Source organism: Oryzias latipes, chromosome 22, assembly GCF_002234675.1.
Source record: "Oryzias latipes chromosome 22, ASM223467v1".
NCBI classification, from domain to species: Eukaryota; Metazoa; Chordata; class Actinopteri; order Beloniformes; family Adrianichthyidae; genus Oryzias; species Oryzias latipes.
Genome location: NC_019880.2, coordinates 25,024,066 through 25,043,362, shown reverse-complemented (window position 1 = coordinate 25,043,362; position 19,297 = coordinate 25,024,066). Strand labels below are relative to the sequence as shown.

Sequence of the window (19,297 nt, the reverse complement as noted above, 5' to 3'; positions counted from 1 at the left end):
GTATTTGCTGTTGTGTTTCAGTATTTGCTGTTGTGTTTCATGATTTGCTGTTGTGTTTCATGATTTGCTGTTGTGTTTCAGTATTTGCTGTTGTGTTTCGTGATTTGCTGTTGTGTTTCATGATTTGCTGTTGTGTTTCAGTATTTGCTGTTGTGTTTCATGATTTGCTGTTGTGTTTCGTGATTTGCTGTTGTGTTTCATGATTTGCTGTTGTGTTTCAGTATTTGCTGTTGTGTTTCGTGATTTGCTGTTGTGTTTCATGATTTGCTGTTGTGTTTCATGATTTGCTGTTGTGTTTCAGTATTTGCTGTTGTGTTTCAGTATTTGCTGTTGTGTTTCAGTATTTGCTGTTGTGTTTCAGTATTTGCTGTTGTGTTTCAGTATTTGCTGTTGTGTTTCATGATTTGCTGTTGTGTTTCGTGATTTGCTGTTGTGTTTCATGATTTGCTGTTGTGTTTCAGTATTTGCTGTTGTGTTTCAGTATTTGCTGTTGTGTTTCAGTATTTGCTGTTGTGTTTCAGTATTTGCTGTTGTGTTTCAGTATTTGCTGTTGTGTTTCAGTATTTGCTGTTGTGTTTCATGATTTGCTGTTGTGTTTCGTGATTTGCTGTTGTGTTTCGTGATTTGCTGTTGTGTTTCATGATTTGCAGTTGTGTTTCATGATTTGCTGTTGTGTTTCAGTATTTGCTGTTGTGTTTCGTGATTTGCTGTTGTGTTTCATGATTTGCTGTTGTGTTTCATGATTTGCTGTTGTGTTTCAGTATTTGCTGTTGTGTTTCAGTATTTGCTGTTGTGTTTCAGTATTTGCTGTTGTGTTTCAGTATTTGCTGTTGTGTTTCGTGATTTGCTGTTGTGTTTCATGATTTGCAGTTGTGTTTCAGTATTTGCTGTTGTGTATCAGTATTTGCTGTTGTGTTTCATGATTTGCTGTTGTGTTTCATGATTTGCTGTTGTGTTTCAGTATTTGCTGTTGTGTTTCAGTATTTGCTGTTGTGTTTCAGTATTTGCTGTTGTGTTTCAGTATTTGCTGTTGTGTTTCAGTATTTGCTGTTGTGTTTCAGTATTTGCTGTTGTGTTTCAGTATTTGCTGTTGTGTTTCGTGATTTGCTGTTGTGTTTCATGATTTGCTGTTGTGTTTCAGTATTTGCTGTTGTGTTTCGTGATTTGCTGTTGTGTTTCATGATTTGCTGTTGTGTTTCAGTATTTGCTGTTGTGTTTCAGTATTTGCTGTTGTGTTTCAGTATTTGCTGTTGTGTTTCAGTATTTGCTGTTGTGTTTCGTGATTTGCTGTTGTGTTTCATGATTTGCTGTTGTGTTTCAGTATTTGCTGTTGTGTTTCGTGATTTGCTGTTGTGTTTCATGATTTGCTGTTGTGTTTCAGTATTTGCTGTTGTGTTTCAGTATTTGCTGTTGTGTTTCAGTATTTGCTGTTGTGTTTCAGTATTTGCTGTTGTGTTTCGTGATTTGCTGTTGTGTTTCAGTATTTGCTGTTGTGTTTCAGTATTTGCTGTTGTGTTTCATGATTTGCTGTTGTGTTTCGTGATTTGCTGTTGTGTTTCGTGATTTGCTGTTGTGTTTCATGATTTGCAGTTGTGTTTCGTGATTTGCTGTTGTGTTTCATGATTTGCTGTTGTGTTTCAGTATTTGCTGTTGTGTTTCGTGATTTGCTGTTGTGTTTCATGATTTGCTGTTGTGTTTCATGATTTGCTGTTGTGTTTCAGTATTTGCTGTTGTGTTTCAGTATTTGCTGTTGTGTTTCAGTATTTGCTGTTGTGTTTCAGTATTTGCTGTTGTGTTTCAGTATTTGCTGTTGTGTTTCATGATTTGCTGTTGTGTTTCGTGATTTGCTGTTGTGTTTCATGATTTGCTGTTGTGTTTCAGTATTTGCTGTTGTGTTTCAGTATTTGCTGTTGTGTTTCAGTATTTGCTGTTGTGTTTCAGTATTTGCTGTTGTGTTTCAGTATTTGCTGTTGTGTTTCATGATTTGCTGTTGTGTTTCGTGATTTGCTGTTGTGTTTCGTGATTTGCTGTTGTGTTTCATGATTTGCAGTTGTGTTTCATGATTTGCTGTTGTGTTTCAGTATTTGCTGTTGTGTTTCGTGATTTGCTGTTGTGTTTCATGATTTGCTGTTGTGTTTCATGATTTGCTGTTGTGTTTCAGTATTTGCTGTTGTGTTTCAGTATTTGCTGTTGTGTTTCAGTATTTGCTGTTGTGTTTCAGTATTTGCTGTTGTGTTTCGTGATTTGCTGTTGTGTTTCGTGATTTGTTCATTTGTACTGGGATTTGCTGTTGCTGTATCTTAAATGTAAGCGTGTCTTGCACCTCTTGGCCACCGTACTAGACAGCTTATTCCCTTTGGACAGTGAGTGTTTAATGCACAGCTGTCTTGTGGACACATGGAGGCATTTTGCATCTCTCTAAATATCTGAGGAGTACATTGGAATGGTCAACTTTTGAAGGCCACCTAATCCTAGAACCCAGGCTCACTTGAGTTGGTCTTTATCAGATCATAAATCTATGGTAGATTTCTTCAGTTCAGCTAAATGAAAGATGGGCTGAGGGTTTGGGAGCCTGAGAATCTGTCTCTGCTGTTAGCATAGTTTTATCAGGACTTACAGCTCTGTGTGGTTTGAGATTTGAAACAGATGGAATGAAGATTAGCTGCTCCAGTTCTAAAGAGTTAAAACAGAAAGTAGTGCAAAATCTCTCAGGAGGAGCACACCTCCTCAGAGATAGGAAACAAGACTCTGACCTCTAGAAGATGCTAAAGAGAAGATCAGCCGGAAAAGAGCAACAGTAGAGGTTTTGACATCTACTACATGCTTATAGTGAGGGAGGCCTGCAACAGATCCAGATCTCTGTTGGTGTGGGAACAACCTGGTGTCCTCCTGAGTGAAAGAGGTGTGTAGATCTTGATCATTGACTGTATCAGAGCTGGAGCAGGTAAGTGTGACATCATCAATAGAAAATGGTTTACGTCCAGCTTCACTCAAATGAAGCAAATTCAGTCGGTATTTTTCACAATACAGAACTCGCCCTGTAGGCGGCCGAGTCAGCTTTTCTATGGCAACCATTCTTGCCAATCAGGAGTGAGCTTGTTGTAAATCCACACTCCTACCACTTGAAAGTGGGCTACACGAAATCTGTCAGTCAAACCTTTTTAATATTGTAAAGCGTTGTAAGGCGCTTCGAGCTACACAAGTATGAGATGCGCTTTTTATTAATAAAGTTAGATTTGTTTTAATGTAAAATCTGCGACATGGGGGGCACCTGTTTTCATCGAGGCATCTGATTGGTCACTTGTATAACTTTCACTACAGAAAAAAATAGAAAAAAATCAGATTATCAAGAATATGTTAAAAAAAGATGTAAGAGCTGGAATGGTTAATCTGACAAATAGAATGACTGAGTAATATAGTGGAGCAAAAAAGTGTTCAGTCGGTTACCAATTTTGCAAGTTTTCCCACTTAAAAAGGTGAGAGAGGCCTGTAATTTTCATCATAGGTATACTATGAGAGACATAATCGGAGAAAATAATCTAGCAAGACCACTGATTATCTCCCTCCATCTGGGGCTCCCTGCAAGATCTCACCCCATGGGGTCAAAACGATCACAAGGGTGGTGAGCAAAATCTCAGAACCAAAGTAACAAAGGCTACCATCAGTAACACACTATGCCGCCAGATCCTGCACAAAATTTTCAAATAAATTCTTTAAAAATCGGACAACGTGATTTTCTGGATTTTTTCCCCTCATTTTGTCTCTCATAGTTTGGGTATACCTATGGGGAAAATTACAGACCTCTCTCACCTTTTTAAGTAGGAGAACTTGCACAACTGGTGGCTGATTAAATACCCTTTTTGCCCTACTGTAGCTGTTTATTTCTCTATAGTCTATGGGGATTTTAACTCGTTGGAACCAGCAGGGACTTCCCATGTAGAATGTGAGGGGGGTTCACTCAGTCCAGTTCTCATATACAGTCAGTGATCTTGATGAGAACCTCTGCCCCCCCCCCCCCAAAAAAAAAATAAATAAATAAAAAAATAAATAAAAAAGCAGAAGCACAACATGATGAAAAGATGGAAGAAATGAAAGTAGGATCAGTGGAGACACAACAGTGGCAGCGCACATTTTCGCTGATGTGGTAAGGTGAAAAGCATGGTGGTGGAGGTAGCATGGTTTGGGTTACTAAACTTCAGTTTACAGAGGTGAACGTTACTGTTTTTCCCTTAAAAATGTCTCTTTTTATTGACCTCCTAAAGATGATGAGGCTCCTTCTATGTAAACTGTTTTCACACAGTTGTGCACACTTTGCTTCTGTCAGGATGTAGTTTTTCATTCTGATGGTACAATCATTAGAATAATAAACCTGGAAGTTTTTATGATCTCTATGCTTGCAGCTGAACTCCTCGTCTCTGTAACAAATGTGTCCACTGGGCTAAACCTGACGGATTAAAAGGTCCGATGATTCCTTTATTGCTCGGCTCTTCCCGCTGACAAACGCTCGCGCGGTGCAGAGCGCGTGGGCGAGGGAGCTGGAGCAGAGGCTGCAGTTAGTCTGATGCAGACTGTCGACGCGGAAACAGTCGGTAAGCAAATCTCTCTGCCCTAGGGAAGTCTGTGCGTGAATAGAGGCGCTCTGAGCCCGAGACTACCCGCTGCTTTTTACTGCCTGTTTCAGGACTAGACTGCTGTTACAAAGTCTGTTCTTACAGGTTGCTAAGACTTGCAGACCTGCCAAAAGCTAAATGACTGTGTTTACTGTTAGATAACTTGATGTCTGTAAAGATGATTACATAGCTGAATTACTTTTTTTGCAGGTCTGCTAGACAGTCAAATGACCGTTCTTACAGGCTGTTGGACTCCTGAATGACTGTTATTCCATACCTGAAGGACTTTTGCAGCAGACCTGTCACAGACTTTAATGACTGCTCCTGCAGCAAGCCTGTAACAGACCTGAATAGCTGTTTTTGCAGACTTGTGACAGTCATAAATGACTGTTCTTGCATCCCTTTTAGCTGAATGACTGTTCTTGCATGCTACTTACAAATCTGAGTAATTGTTTTTGCAGACCTTTTACAGTTCTGAATGACTGTTACAGACTTGTTACAGATTTGATTGTCTGTTCTTGCAAACCTGTTACAGAGCCAAAATACCAATTGTTGATGACTTGTTACAGTTCCTAGTTACTGTTTTTACAAATGTGCTGAATGTCTGTTCCTCCAGACAGCTACAGTTTTGCTGACTGTTCTTGCAGACTGGTACGGTTTTGCTGACTCTTCTTGCAGATTGCTACAGTCTTTGCTGACTGTTCTTGCAGACTGGTACAGTTTTGCTGACTGTTGTTGCAGATTGCTACAGTCTTTGCTGACTGTTCTTGCAGACTGGTACAGTTTTGTTGACTGTTGTTGCAGACAGCTGCAGTCTTTGCTGACTGTTCTTGCAGACAGCTACAGTCTTTGCTGTCTGTTCTAGCAGACTGGTACAGTTTTGCTGACTGTTGTTGCAGATTGCTACAGTCTTTGCTGACTGTTCTTGCAGACTGGTACAGTTTTGTTGACTGTTGTTGCAGACAGCTGCAGTCTTTGCTGACTGTTCTTGCAGACTGGTACAGTTTTGCTGACTGTTGTTGCAGATTGCTACAGTCTTTGCTGACTGTTCTTGCAGACTGGTACAGTTTTGTTGACTGTTGTTGCAGACAGCTGCAGTCTTTGCTGACTGTTCTTGCAGACAGCTACAGTCTTTGCTGTCTGTTCTAGCAGACTGGTACAGTTTTGCTGAATGTTCTTGCAGACAGCTGCAGTCTTTGCTGACTGTTCTTGCAGATTGCTACAGTCTTTGCTGACTGTTCTTGCAGATTGCTACAGTCTTTGCTGACTGTTCTTGCAGACTGGTACAGTTTTGCTGACTGTTCTTGCAGATTGCTACAGTCTTTGCTGACTGTTCTTGCAGACGGCTGCAGTCTTTGCTGACTGTTGTTGCAGATTTCTACAGTCTTTGGTGACTGTTCTTGCAGACAGCTACAGTCTTTGCTGACTGTTCTTGCAGATTGCTACAGTCTTTGCTGACTGTTCTTGCAGATTGCTACAGTCTTTGCTGACTGTTTTTGCAGACAGCTGCAGTCTTTGCTGACTGTTCTTGCAGATTGCTACAGTCTCTGCTGACTGTTCTTGCAGACTGGTACAGTTTTGCTGATTGTTCTTGCAGACAGCTGCAGACTTTGCTGACTGTTCTTGCAGACAGCTACAGTATTTGCTGACTGTCGTTGCAGATTGCTACAGTCTTTGCTGACTGTTCTTGCAGACTGGTACAGTTTTGCTGACTGTTGTTGCAGATTGCTACAGTCTTTGCTGACTGTTCTTGCAGACTGGTACAGTCTTTGCTGACTGTTGTTGCAGAAAGCTAGAGTTTTGCTGACTGTTCTTGCAGATTGCTACAGTCTTTGCTGACTGTTCTTGCAGACTGGTACAGTTTTGCTGACTGTTCTTGCAGACAGCTTCAGTCTTTGCTGACTGTTCTTGCAGATTGCTACAGTCTTTGCTGACTGTTCTTGCAGACTGGTACAGTTTTGCTGACTGTTGTTGCAGATTGCTACAGTCTTTGCTGACTGTTCTTGCAGACAGCTACAGTCTTTGCTGACTGTTCTTGCAGATTGCTACAGTCTTTGCTGACTGTTCTTGCAGATTGCTACAGTCTTTGCTGTCTGTTCTTGCACACTGGTAAAGTTTTTCTGATTGTTCTTGCAGACAGCTACAGTATTTGCTGACTGTTGTTGCAGATTGCTACAGTCTTTGCTGACTGTTCTTGCAGACTGGTACAGTTTTGTTGACTGTTGTTGCAGATTGCTACAGTCTTTGCTGACTGTTCTTTCAGATTGCTACAGTCTTTGCTGAATGTTCTTGCAGACAGCTGCAGTCTTTGCTGACTGTTCTTGCAGACAGCTACAGTATTTGCTGACTGTTGTTGCAGATTGCTACAATCTTTGCTGACTGTTCTTGCAGACAGCTACAGTCTTTGCTGACTGTTCTTGCAGATTGCTACAGTCTTTGCTGACTGTTCTTGCAGATTGCTACAGTCTTTGCTGACTGTTGTTGCAGACAGCTACAGTATTTTCTGACTGTTTTTGCAGATTGCTACAGTCTTTGCTGACTGTTCTTGCAGATTGCTACAGTCTTTGCTGACTGTTCTTGCAGACTGGTAAAGTTTTTCTGACTGTTGTTGCAGATTGCTACAGTCTTTGCTGACTGTTCTTGCAGACAGCTACAGTATTTGCTGACTGTTCTTGCAGACAGCTGCAGTCTTTGCTGACTGTTCTTGCAGACAGCTACAGTATTTGCTGACTGTTGTTGCAGATTGCTACAGTCTTTGCTGACTGTTGTTGCAGACAGCTACAGTATTTTCTGACTGTTTTTGCAGATTGCTACAGTCTTTGCTGACTGTTCTTGCAGACTGGTACAGTTTTGCTGACTGTTCTTGCAGACAGCTGCAGTCTTTGCTGACTGTTCTTGCATACTGGTACAGTTTCTCTGACTGTTCTTGCAGACAGCTGCAGTCTTTGCTGACTGTTCTTGCAGAAAGCTACAGTCTTTGCTGACTGTTCTTGCAGACTGGTACAGTTTTGCTGACTGTTCTTACAGACTGCTCACTCTTTAATAACTGTTCTTTCACACCAGTTTAATATTGAATGGCTTGCAGTCTTGTTATATGGATCCATTTTTCATGCAGACCCAATAGCGAAATCCTGCTTCTTGCAGACCTGTTACAGACCTGAATATCTGCTTTTGCTTCAATGACTTCATGAATTTATCAGCAGATCGGTTACAAAGCTTTTACTGATCTGTATGGGTAGCTGGTCCGTCTTATGCAAGTGTCCTGCCTGGACTCTGTGTTCTCCTGTGAGCTTTCGCTGGTGTGGCTGTTGCCTCTTCATGCATAATTTATGTGACATGTGAGCATTCAGGAGCAGGCACAGCTGGCTTGTGTTTTATTATATGAACAATCAGCTCAGCTATTCTGTGAATGTTTGCACGAGTGAGAAGATAAAGTTATGAAAATGTCATCCTAGTTTTTGAAGGATCAGAGGAATGTTATGAAGACTCTTAATAATAGTGTGTAGTTTGGCTTAAGGAAAGAAGAAAAGGATTATGTCTTTGAACTATAGGCAGTCTTAAAGTAATTTTTATTATGACACATTTCTTTTCTATAAATCAGTATTTTACATGCAACATTTTAATTTATTTACAGTTGAGGTTAAAATTATTCATAACCTTAGGATAAAGTTGTTTAAAATGTAAATAAAAGTTGTTTAAAAAAGCAATTTTTTAAGCAATGATCCAACATGTTTTGTTACCTCCTGGGAAACATTTCCTAACTAGACGTAATTTCCTGTTTGAAGAAAAATACATTTTGGTCTAAACTTGCCGTGGTAGGAATAACTTTAAGCTTGACTATAGGTTAATATTCTTAAGTTTAGGTGTTATTAGTCTGAAAAAAAAAATTCCTTTTCTGTGCGTATGCATCACAATGATTGCTGCTGCAAAAACTAAAGCAGCTGCTGGGGGGGGGGGGGGGCACTTAGCGGGATGAATTTAATGCAGGAAAATGTTTTCAAAAAAGACTGGAGAGAATGAAGATGTAGTGCTGCAACACTGTCTGCACAAATATGAGGTTCCGTTTGTGCCAAAAATATGTTTTTGTGTCCACTATCTATGTCTTTGGTCCATTGTCTATGTCTACTGAACGAGTTCATTGAACCTTGGTTCATGGGTTATGTTTAAAACTTTGCATTTGTCTTTGTTATTTTTGTTACCCTCTGTTGTCTCACTATGTCGTCAGGAAAGTCCTTAGCAACCGTTGCTAGTGTCGTTAGCTACGACGTTTCCCCATGTCGTGTCGTTAGATCTTGTCGTTTTTCAAATGTTGCCAAAGTCCTCTGGAGTCAAACGAAAAGCATTGTAATGATGGGAGCAGCTTATGTCTTAGTCTCAACTGTCCTTATGGGTATTTGCGGACTGTCTGCGGGTGAGAAATGGGCCAACCTGTACAGGGCACATAGGTGGCCCACCCACAATTTTAGGATTGTAGACTGCTTGTCATGCCTGTAGAGCAAAATGTTAATGCACATTTTTTCTATGTGCATTCTTTGGTCGACAGGTCGTAGCAAACACCTTGAGATGCACACAGGTTGTACGGATTTTTCCTTTTATCAACCCCCTGAACCCTGCTACTCAGGCCTCCTTGCACTAACGGCAAGGAGACCTTTAGTGCTGTTCACGTAATAGGTCCATGCTGCTTTCTCGCTCCATGCTTGTAGCCTGACTGTTAGAAATGAAAAAATTAGACAATCAGAGTGTAGTTTGAGTGGGCATCCTAAGGGCAACCGTTGGGCACTTAGATATCACGTCCACACCTGTGTGTGAAGCATTTATGCACACTCATTGAGGAGCCTGTACTCACATCGTAGTAATGACTAAAGAGCGGCGTAAGCGTACTGTGTGACAGCATTACAAGTACAATAGGGGGGGGGGGGGGGGTGATACGATACCAAGTAATTACAGGGCCAGTATCGCAGACATCGATACCAATACTTTTTCTTGAAATGTTTGATTATAGAACACATTTTTGGAAATTCATAATTTTTGGTTAATTAAGTGTAAAACTACGGAGCCCGTGTCCTGACATTAAAAAAATAAAATATATCTTGTTCCCACAAATTAATATCTTGTTCCCACAAATTCATATCTTGTTCGCACGAAAGAATATTCCGTTCCCACGAAATACTATTTCGTTCCCTCGAAATAATTAAGTTGTGCGAACGAAGTAATTATTTACGTCATAAGTCATTCATAAACAAGGATTGCTGCTTCGCCTATCGGACGTAACTCCTAGCTTCATGAATACGGATGTGAGCAATAGTTGGATTTACAACTGATACTTTCACATTTCTGTCTGTGTGTGTCTCATTCCATTCCATTGAAGAAACGGAGGATGTTTAGAGATCAGATTTATTTATTTTAAAAAGCTCTACAAAAGCATCATTCTCGTTAGGAGTCACTTTACATCCCAAGGCTAGTAGGTTACATGCTACGTATCCCAGCATGCATCACGTCACGACCAGCCAATCATTTGTCTTGTTGTTACACTACAGTTATAGGGACACAGTGATTTGTCGAGATGCATTATGGGGAAAATGTGATGCAAAAAAAAATAGCACCACAAACATATATTTTTAAAATAAAGGCAGAAATAAATCAACAAAGTCACTAGTATAGTAAAAAAAATGAAGTAAAGAACAGCAACACTGTAATAAAGTGAAGTTAAAGTCCCATTGGTTGTTACACACTGGTTTGCAGGTGGGGGGCCGGCTCACCTGCCTCCCCTGACCGCATGTCCCTGCTGGGATGTGTTTCAATAAGGAACCACCAAACCTAAACCCACCCAAAGTTATTTTTGCCCACAAATTTAGAATATAAACCCCTCAAATGGGCAGGAAATCACGCATTCTGGCAAAACTGGTGTTCGGCAAGGCAGCTGATGCACTGCATGATGGGATTTGTAGCTTGTATTGTAGTGAAGGTTACAGAAACATTAGAATTGGGCCTGCTGTCAGATCTAGCAGTCCAAGGAATTGTGGGATACCATTCCCTTTGCCTGTCTGGGCAGATTGGGGTTTGAGTGTGGATCTTTGTCTGTGTGTTTTGTTGTTAGGGTGTTTTACTCTGTTTATCCTTTAGTTATTTTATCCTGTTATGCTTCTTTCTTTCTGTAGCATGAATGAGGGGGAAGGAGAGGACGATGACCAGCCCCCTTGTGACATGTAGTTTTCTGTGGTCTGACAATAGAGCCAGAACGCCTGATAAAAGATCTGTCAGTCCCCTTCATCTAACGTTACCAAATAAATTACCAGTGCAAAATGTCACTGGCCTGATATAATTAATAATTCAAAATGATCTAGTGGGCTGGATATGCGTGCTCAAATTGACCCCTCGTGAAGCACTATCCTATGGAGCCCTCCAGGTGCCAGTGGTTAAAAAAAAATCTGATAAATCGTTTCCACGGATTTATCAATTGTGCTCGTACTGTTGCGCATTCGTGCACGCGCACACATTGCAAATGCGGGTCTCTGAGCAGCTGGACTCGTAGCTTCGTGTTTGCAGGCAGGGGAGGGTGCTTTGTAGGTATGGGTATTAAAGCCCCATGAAGCTTCCCTTGTGGGTCATGTAATTGTGCCGGAAAAATGAACCACCCATACAGGGCTTTGAAACCACACAGAACAGCGGCATCTGGTGGCGGACTGGACGAATATCGACATATGTTTCAACTAAGCTCCTTGTCACACTTCAATGTGGAAATGATGATGAAAAAGCGTAAAACAAAACAATGTTGTTAATGATGATTATAAAAAAAGACAACGTAAAATAAGACAACATGTGACGTTGAGAAGTGCTTCACACAGCACAATACACATCACATGAAGAAAATAAACGCAAAGCAAAAAAATGAAAATAATAAGTGTCAAACACTGGTCATGAACTCAGGTCCTCTGCATACATACCCCACTGATTGTTCCCCTGATCTATCTCTACTGACACTAATTCCATTATATGCTTGCCATTATAGATTTATTGAAGTATTTTTATATACACAATGCTCATAGTGTATTGTTTTATTTGGAGAAATCGATTTAAAACTATCCTGAGCCACAGTATGTTATTTACAAGGAGCCATGGTAAAGTGCCACAAACTGACACTGATTCCAATCTTGGGGAAACAATGAAACTGGTGGGGAAACCTCCGGGATTCATTTCATATTTCTACAGAATAGCGCGCCCAGCTGTTCGAAACGCAAGTGACATCTGAACCGTGGTTCGACCAAACGAAGCATTTGGCGCGTCATACGTCATCAACCACGTGATCTGCGCTAGTTGACACACGCCACGAAACATTGCACCGAACCACACTGTTTCATGAAGGTGAAACATTGCACCGAACCACACTGTTTCATGAAGGTGAAACACGCGCCGAAGCGTCGTGTCAAACGGGGCATCCCTGGTGCTTTGTTAAGGTGTGCGCAACGAAGGAGACTTCGGACAGCAGTCCGTCACGCTGTTCTATGAGAGCGGGATGCCAGACTCAGGAGAACCGTGTCTCCCTGGAGATTTGATTCTCCAGACAGAAAACGGGCTTTGGGACGGGCGGAGGCGGCTTTTGAATGAACATTCCTTTATAATCCAAGTTTCTTTTTATTTGAGTATTCAGCAACATATACAGTGTAAAAGACATTCAAACTATTTTTTTATACCCCAAACAAACAAACAAACCCACCCTGTTGCACCATAAAAGAAAAATAATTCAATACAATATACAAGAATTTTACTGATTGGAGTAACAGTCTTACCCGTCAGAGAGAAGCGATGGATCAAAATCTTTGATCTTGCTCAGAACTGGCTGCCAGACATTAAAAACCCTGCGGTATAACCCTTCATTGAGAATTTGATTTTTTTCAAAGGTAAGATGGCACATAAGATCAACAAGATATTTCCTAAAAGTAGGGGGTTGTTTGTTTTTCCAGTGTAGGAGGATTAGCCTTCTGGCCAGAAATGTAGTGAAAGCAATTACACTTTTGGATTTACTAGGTAGCCGCAGAGAGAACTCTGATACACTAAATATCCCAATTAAGGCCTCAGGAGCAATGTGCATCAGAAGGAAGTTGAAAAATGTTGGGCCAGAAGGCCCCCAGTGTCAAACAAAACCAAAACATATGTGACAGTGTACCTGGTACCATTTCACATCGATCGCAATTAGCATAAAGGTCTAGTTTGATTTTAGTTAGTTTTACTTTGGACCAATGCAGTCTGTGAACCACCTTGAATTGTATAACCCTTTGTCTTAAGCATATTGAGGATGAATAAATATTCTGAAGAGCAGTCTGCCATACATCCTCTGATAGGTCTGTAGCCAAATCTTCTTCCCACTTTCTTTTGGTATGAGTCAGTGGATCTGTGTTTGATGAGTTGATTGCTGTGTAGATTTTGCTGATGAGTCATTTTGATTGTGGATTAAAGGTCAAGATGTTTTCAGGAAGTGAGTCTGGCAGTCGCGAGGGGAAATGGGTGAGTGTGGTAGATAAAAAAAACTTCAAAGTTGAAGGTATCTGAAGAAGTGGACATCAGGATTTCTAAATTCACTTTTTAGTCTCTGAAATGAAACAAATTGACCTTCGATGAACAGATCCTTCAGTGTTCTTAGACCATTTGAGGACCAACATGCAAAAGAGTTATCAGTTATAGAAGGGATAAACATAATTTTCACAACTGGGGCATATATTGACATATTTTTAAGGCCCAGGCTTCTCCTAAATTGTTCCCAGATTTTAAGTCAATGTTTAACTACTGGGTTCTGTGAAATTTTGTCGAGAGATTGTGACAGTGGTATTGTTGAACAAAGCAGAGATGGAATGAGCATTCCTGAGAATCCGTGCAAACAATCGTGTGACTTTGTGTTACCAGTCTGGTCCAGACAAAATAAAGGCTGATGGTTATTCCAGTTAAAGTTGATCCGATGGTAGATGTTGTTAGCACATATTAACCTAATCCTAACCCTTCTTCCGGGTCAGTTCGGCCAAGAAAAAGCACTGGGAGCACAGATTTAGAAAACTATAAGCGAACATGCACTTAGTAATAATCATAGCAATAATAAAAGCCCATTTAGAAGATCATCTCTCTCTATGTTGGAGCTTGTTTACAACGGAACTCCAATTTCTTCTACTGTTGTACTGCAATTATTTTCAGACCAATCACAATCTTACACGTCATCGGACCAACTTATAGCCAAATATTGTGAAGTCATCATTAGTCGTAGGCTGTGTTCGGGGGCCTGCGGGAGCCGTTTGGTATCCAAAAGAGGCTCTTTTTAACAAGCTGAATCTCTAAAGATAGCCGGAAATTCCATCACAACAATGAACCCACACTGGCAGCCATGTTTGGTATGTTGTAAAGCCTGGGTAAAGTGCTGCACTTGTTCTGGTTAAATTCTGGGTCAAACAGCTCGACCACTGACTGACTGTCAAGGTGCTCGACATGTGATGTGACGTCAGGCAGACAGACACTTAGCTCAACAAAGAGCGTGCTCGTCAGCTAACATTTGTTCTTCAGATGTCGCTAATTAAGTTTATTAAGAATCCGTTATTTTGTTTTGGTCTGACTGACTGTGAAAATGTTGAATGTAATATTAAAAATGTCTAAAGTCATAATTATTGGCTGACAACGCTGGGTCAACAAAATTTGATTGAGACTGAGAGAAAAGAGTTTTACGTTAAGGTCTCTGAGATTTTTGTTGAGAAGATGTGTGTGGACTTTTTTTACAAGTAAAGGTTAGACCTGTGTGTGTGTGTGTGTTTTGTGAGTGTTTCACTGTTTGTAAGTCTCTAACTTATTCACATCAGAGTGCGTTGTGGTGCAGTGGTTAGCACTCTTGTCTTAGAGCACGAGGGCTCTGGTTCAAAACCTGACTGGAACTGTCCTGTGGCGTTTGCATGTTCCCTATGTACATGTGTGGGTTTTCTCCTGCTTCCTCCTACAGTCCAAAAACATTCTTCACATGTTATGCAGTGGTCACATTTACAACTGCAAATCAGATTAGCTACCACCACCCAATTTTTTGGCGTGGTCATGAAAGCAGATGGCGGCCATCAGACAGGGATGATATCAATACGGCCTTTCAATTGAATTCAGTTCAGTTGAGTTTATTCTATATAGCCCATAGTTGTTTCAACGGGCTTCACACCGGTAATTGTACAATTGGTAACTGCTAAACTTAACTAAACAGACTGGACTAAACTGGGCATCTCTGCCATTAGACCCTCCTTCTCGGTAAGGAAAAAAATCCTAAAAAATAAAACAGATTCTGGGAAAAACAAAAAGAAGAAACCTCAGGGGTGTCCACATGAAGGAGGGATCCTCCCCCAGGACTGACAGGCGATTTACCAGAACTCAGAGAAGAATTAGTTTATCTAACTATACAACTACATGTTAAATAGTCCAGCAGATGGAGCCTCATCCAGATGGAACTGGGGGACGGCTGGCGGTGTGAGACCAAAGACAGGAGCACAGATGAGATGTTCTCAGAACTAGTTTATCTTCATGGAACTTTATCACTGCGGTGGTGTTACAGTGGTAGGGGGGGTCGACCTCTGATTGAAAGATTGCAGGCTTAATTCCTGCCTTGCCCTCCCATGTGTCAAAGTGTCCTTGGGCAAGACACTGAACCCCACCTTGCCTCTGGTGGGAGGTTGGCGCCAGCGTTTGGCAGTGGAGCCGCCATCAGTGTGTGAATGTGACTGTGACTGTAAAGCACTATACAGGTATATGCCGCTTTCCATTTAAAGAACAGTAATGGTACATTTGTGTACCTGAGTGCAAAGGTTTGTGCACCTCTACGTCAGCAGTTTCTATCCATCAAGTCTGAGGTGGAAAATGCAAGCAACAAACTGTGGTGTAAAGGAAGACTCTCAGGTCAGGGGAATCAGAAAATAGGCTCCAAATCAGGCAACATTTCTCAGCTGGTACAGGGTGACTGCCTCTCTCAAGTTGATTTACCTGAGCAGTAAGTTATAAGTAACCCAGGTGACTGTATCGACCCGTCATGAATCCAAGCAGACGTCCAGGAAAACAGATGCAGAGTGAAGTTGCTCCATATAAGGGCCTCCTCTGGTGGCAAAAGAACAGGAATCATTCAAACGGGCCAATGAGGAGATGCTGAAGTGGTGGACCTGTTCACAAAGCCCCTTCTGCCCCAGAGTACATGTTAAATCAAAACATAAAGGCCGTGTCACATATGTAGATTTTGCACAGAATGCACGAGTGAAAATTGGTCAAACATAAATGTACGTGGAAAAAGTGAGACAAGTTGTGGTCTTTATGTGAACTTTTTACAGATGTGTTATGAAGGAACCACGTTAAAACCACCGGAGAAGTGCATATAAACCACGCAAAGAACATAAATCAACGTAGAACATGAACCGTGTGTGATTATTGCACTGTTTATCCGCAATTTATTAGTGATTTTGTGTGTCAATTACACAATTTTAATGTGATAAGTGCGCTGTTTACACAATATCAAAGTTATGCATTGATGGTACATGTGTGAAAAGTCCCCTAAAATTTACTACCCTAACTTGGTTTGATACATGTAAACCAATAAATCATCTTTGAAGAGTATGGTCTTTACAGATGGGCATCTTCATCTTTACAGGAGAGATGAAAGCTGATCAAAAGCGGAAACTCTTCACTTGAATCTGCTCGTTATTTTTATCCTGGACTCAGATAACCATTTTTATCATCCAGCTCAGAGGTGCTAATTACATCAAATGATATTTTTGATTGAATATATAGTGCACATTCGCAACTATATATACACTCTCCCCTCTCCTGCCATCTCACCCTCTATGGGTGTTTTTTTTTCTCACCCCAAGCTCGGGTCCTCTACCAGAGGCCTAGAAGCTTGAGGGTCCTGCAATATCTTAGCTGTTCCTAGCACTGCGCCTTTTTGGACTGAAGTCTTTCCAGGTATCTGTTGTAGCCACTCCTCCAGCTTTGGGGTTACTGCCCTGAGTGCTCCAATTACTGTCACCTTCACTTTCCATGCTTTCTCCAGTTCTTCTCTGAGTCCCTGGTATTTCTCCAGTTTCTCAAGTTCCTTCTTCCTGGTGTTTCCGTCACTCCATAGAGTAAGGCCTGAGAAGCCAGCTCAATGGCAAGAATACGACCCGGGCAATAAACAGCAACGCACTGCCAGTTATCAGATACGCTGCAAGAATAATAAGATGGCCAAAGCTAATCTCACGGATGTTGAGACACGAAACCTCCTCACCATGCATGGAGGGTTCCATCCCAAATCCAGCACCCTGAGACTGTATGCTAGCTGCAAAGAAGGAGGCAGAGGACTAGTGAGCGTAGAAGCCACTATCCAGAATGAAACATCCAAGATCCATGAGTACATCAAGCTCAAGGCCCCTAATGACAGTGTGCTCAGTGAATGTCTCAGGCAATGGAGAGCAGAGGATACAGTGCTGGAGGACAGATCCTCATGGGAGGACAAACCCCTGCATGGGATGTACCACCGGACCATAACTGAAGTGGCTGATATCAAGAAGTCCTACCAATGGCTAGAAAGGGCTGGCCTACAGGACAGCACTGAAGCACTCATCCTGGCAGCTCAGGAAAAAGCTCTGAGCAGCAGAGCCATAGAGGCTCAGATCTACCACACCAGACAAGACCCAAGGTGTAGGCTGTGCAAAGAGGTGCCTGAAACCAAAGAAGTGTTGCAGGCTTGATCCCCGCTCCCCCCAGTTAAACGCCGCCATGGCCCGCAGGCAAGATACCCCACCCTCCCCAGCGCTGCCCCACCAACATGTGAACGCACACGAAAGCCTCCGTGATGGTCAGAGGAGCCGCAGGCGTCCACCGGCACCCACCGTGGACCAGTATTGTGGACCAGCAGCCCACAATTCACTAAGCACGAATGAGGAGTGAATGAATAATGGACACTCATTGTAAGCACTTTGAGATAAATCCAATCCATTATTAATATAATAATAATTATTATTATTATTATTATTACATGGAGCGCCACAACCAAGTGGCTGGAATAATATACAGGAACAGATGTGCAGAATATGAACTGGAAACCACAAGTGGTAGAGAATGAGAGGGCAAAGATCCTGTGGGACTTCCAGATCCAGACTGACAGGATGGTAATGGCGAACCAACAAGACATTGTAGTAGCTCACACACCAAAAAAGTGTGGGCACCCCTGATCTAGTTCCTGCTGAGTGCTTTTTCTCACCTATTTGTCTTCCTGTCTGCGTTTCCTTTTCAGCTCTGTTATAAATCACACATTGCTTTTGGAAATATTTAAGATGTGTGCAGATGGGGAGAAGTATCTGTATACAACACCCTTAATGCAGACACTCATAAATAATACAGAGGAAAATTCCCATTTAGTCCATAACCTCACAGCAGGGGCCTCTTTAATCATCTGGGTGGGGTTTTCCCCATCTCCGAACAAACTGCTCGGCAGACATGAAGTCATGGATGCTGACCTGACCTCTGTCAAAAACAAACCTCTGGAACATCTATCTGTTTTAGTCTGTGAAGATTCTTCTTTGATCAGGTCATGTTCTAACAGGATTCTGTTCTTCAGGCTGGCAGGACTTTAAAGGTCTATCTAAAAGAGGTTTCTGTGTTCATCAAGGTAGCTGATGGGTTCAGGTTATGTACGTGGAGACTGCCTCAAAGGTGTGGGAGAAATGTTAGATCATTCACTGGATCATGGAAAATATTTATGAACTTCATGGCCATTGAACAGAAGAATAATAAAAATACAATGACCTGCCATCAGGGACAGCACCCATAGAAATGTATACAGCTAACCAGTTATGACCCGGAGCAGCAGTCTCTGACTGCTAGACCAGAATGTTTTTGCAGTTGGAAATATTTCTGTGTTTTTGAGAAAAAATTTGACCACCGCCACATGTGAGAAAACTCACCACAATGTAAACACACCTTGAATTAGGTGAACCTGAATTTTGGACATAGTGAACAGCCCCCTCCCCCCAATGATTACATCAAAGCGGGCAAAACCATAAAAAAATAATTAGGGCAAATGGGGCTTCAGAAAAAATATAGTCAGAATTCACTAACAAAACCAATCCATACATTTCGGGAGTATCCAAACAAAGTTTTGAAATTATTATGGGATGGCCAAACGACCTACGGCTTGGCGGTCATTTTGTTGCAAAATGTTAGATTTGGCGATTTTCATGTTCTCCCACAATATACAATGACCCATGGAGTTTGTTGACCTTTGACCTCGGGAAGAGGCCGCCATCTTGAATTAAAAAAAAAACACCTTTAGTGACCATCAACTCTGACCAGGGGGGTATTCCAGAAAGCAGGTTATGCTAGCTCCCACGGTAAGTTTGAGGCTAAGGAAGTTGATAACCTCAGTTTTCGGTTCCAGAAATGGAGGTATGTTTCAGGGAAGGTCAAGTTGCCATAGCAACTCATGCTCTGAACATAACCTGGTCTGGAGCAGGTTTATTGGATGTTGGAAAATTAAACTTTTTTTACTTTGATCTAACTAAGTTATTTGCTTCAGTTAAGATAAATCATTTGTTTGTTAAGTCAGTTTAAAAATAACACACAGTTTTCAGACAGTTATTTTACTTTCATTCAAACTAATTCAATTAAGTAGGTGTAACGTTGGTCCTGCTGTTAGATCGGCACCGCAAGGGATT

At 41.5% G+C, this 19,297-nt stretch overlaps 1 protein-coding gene across 1 annotated transcript in view; it reads left to right on the top strand.

The window, feature by feature from the left end:
- Nucleotides 1-4,086: 4,086 nt before the first annotated feature.
- The window catches only part of gpr68 (G protein-coupled receptor 68), a 36,378-nt gene continuing 21,167 nt past the window's right edge, over nt 4,087-19,297 (top strand). The window contains exon 1 of the mRNA XM_011492432.3: nt 4,087-4,589. The gene's annotated coding sequence lies outside the window, so the exon portion shown is untranslated. The remainder of the gene's footprint in view (nt 4,590-19,297) is intronic.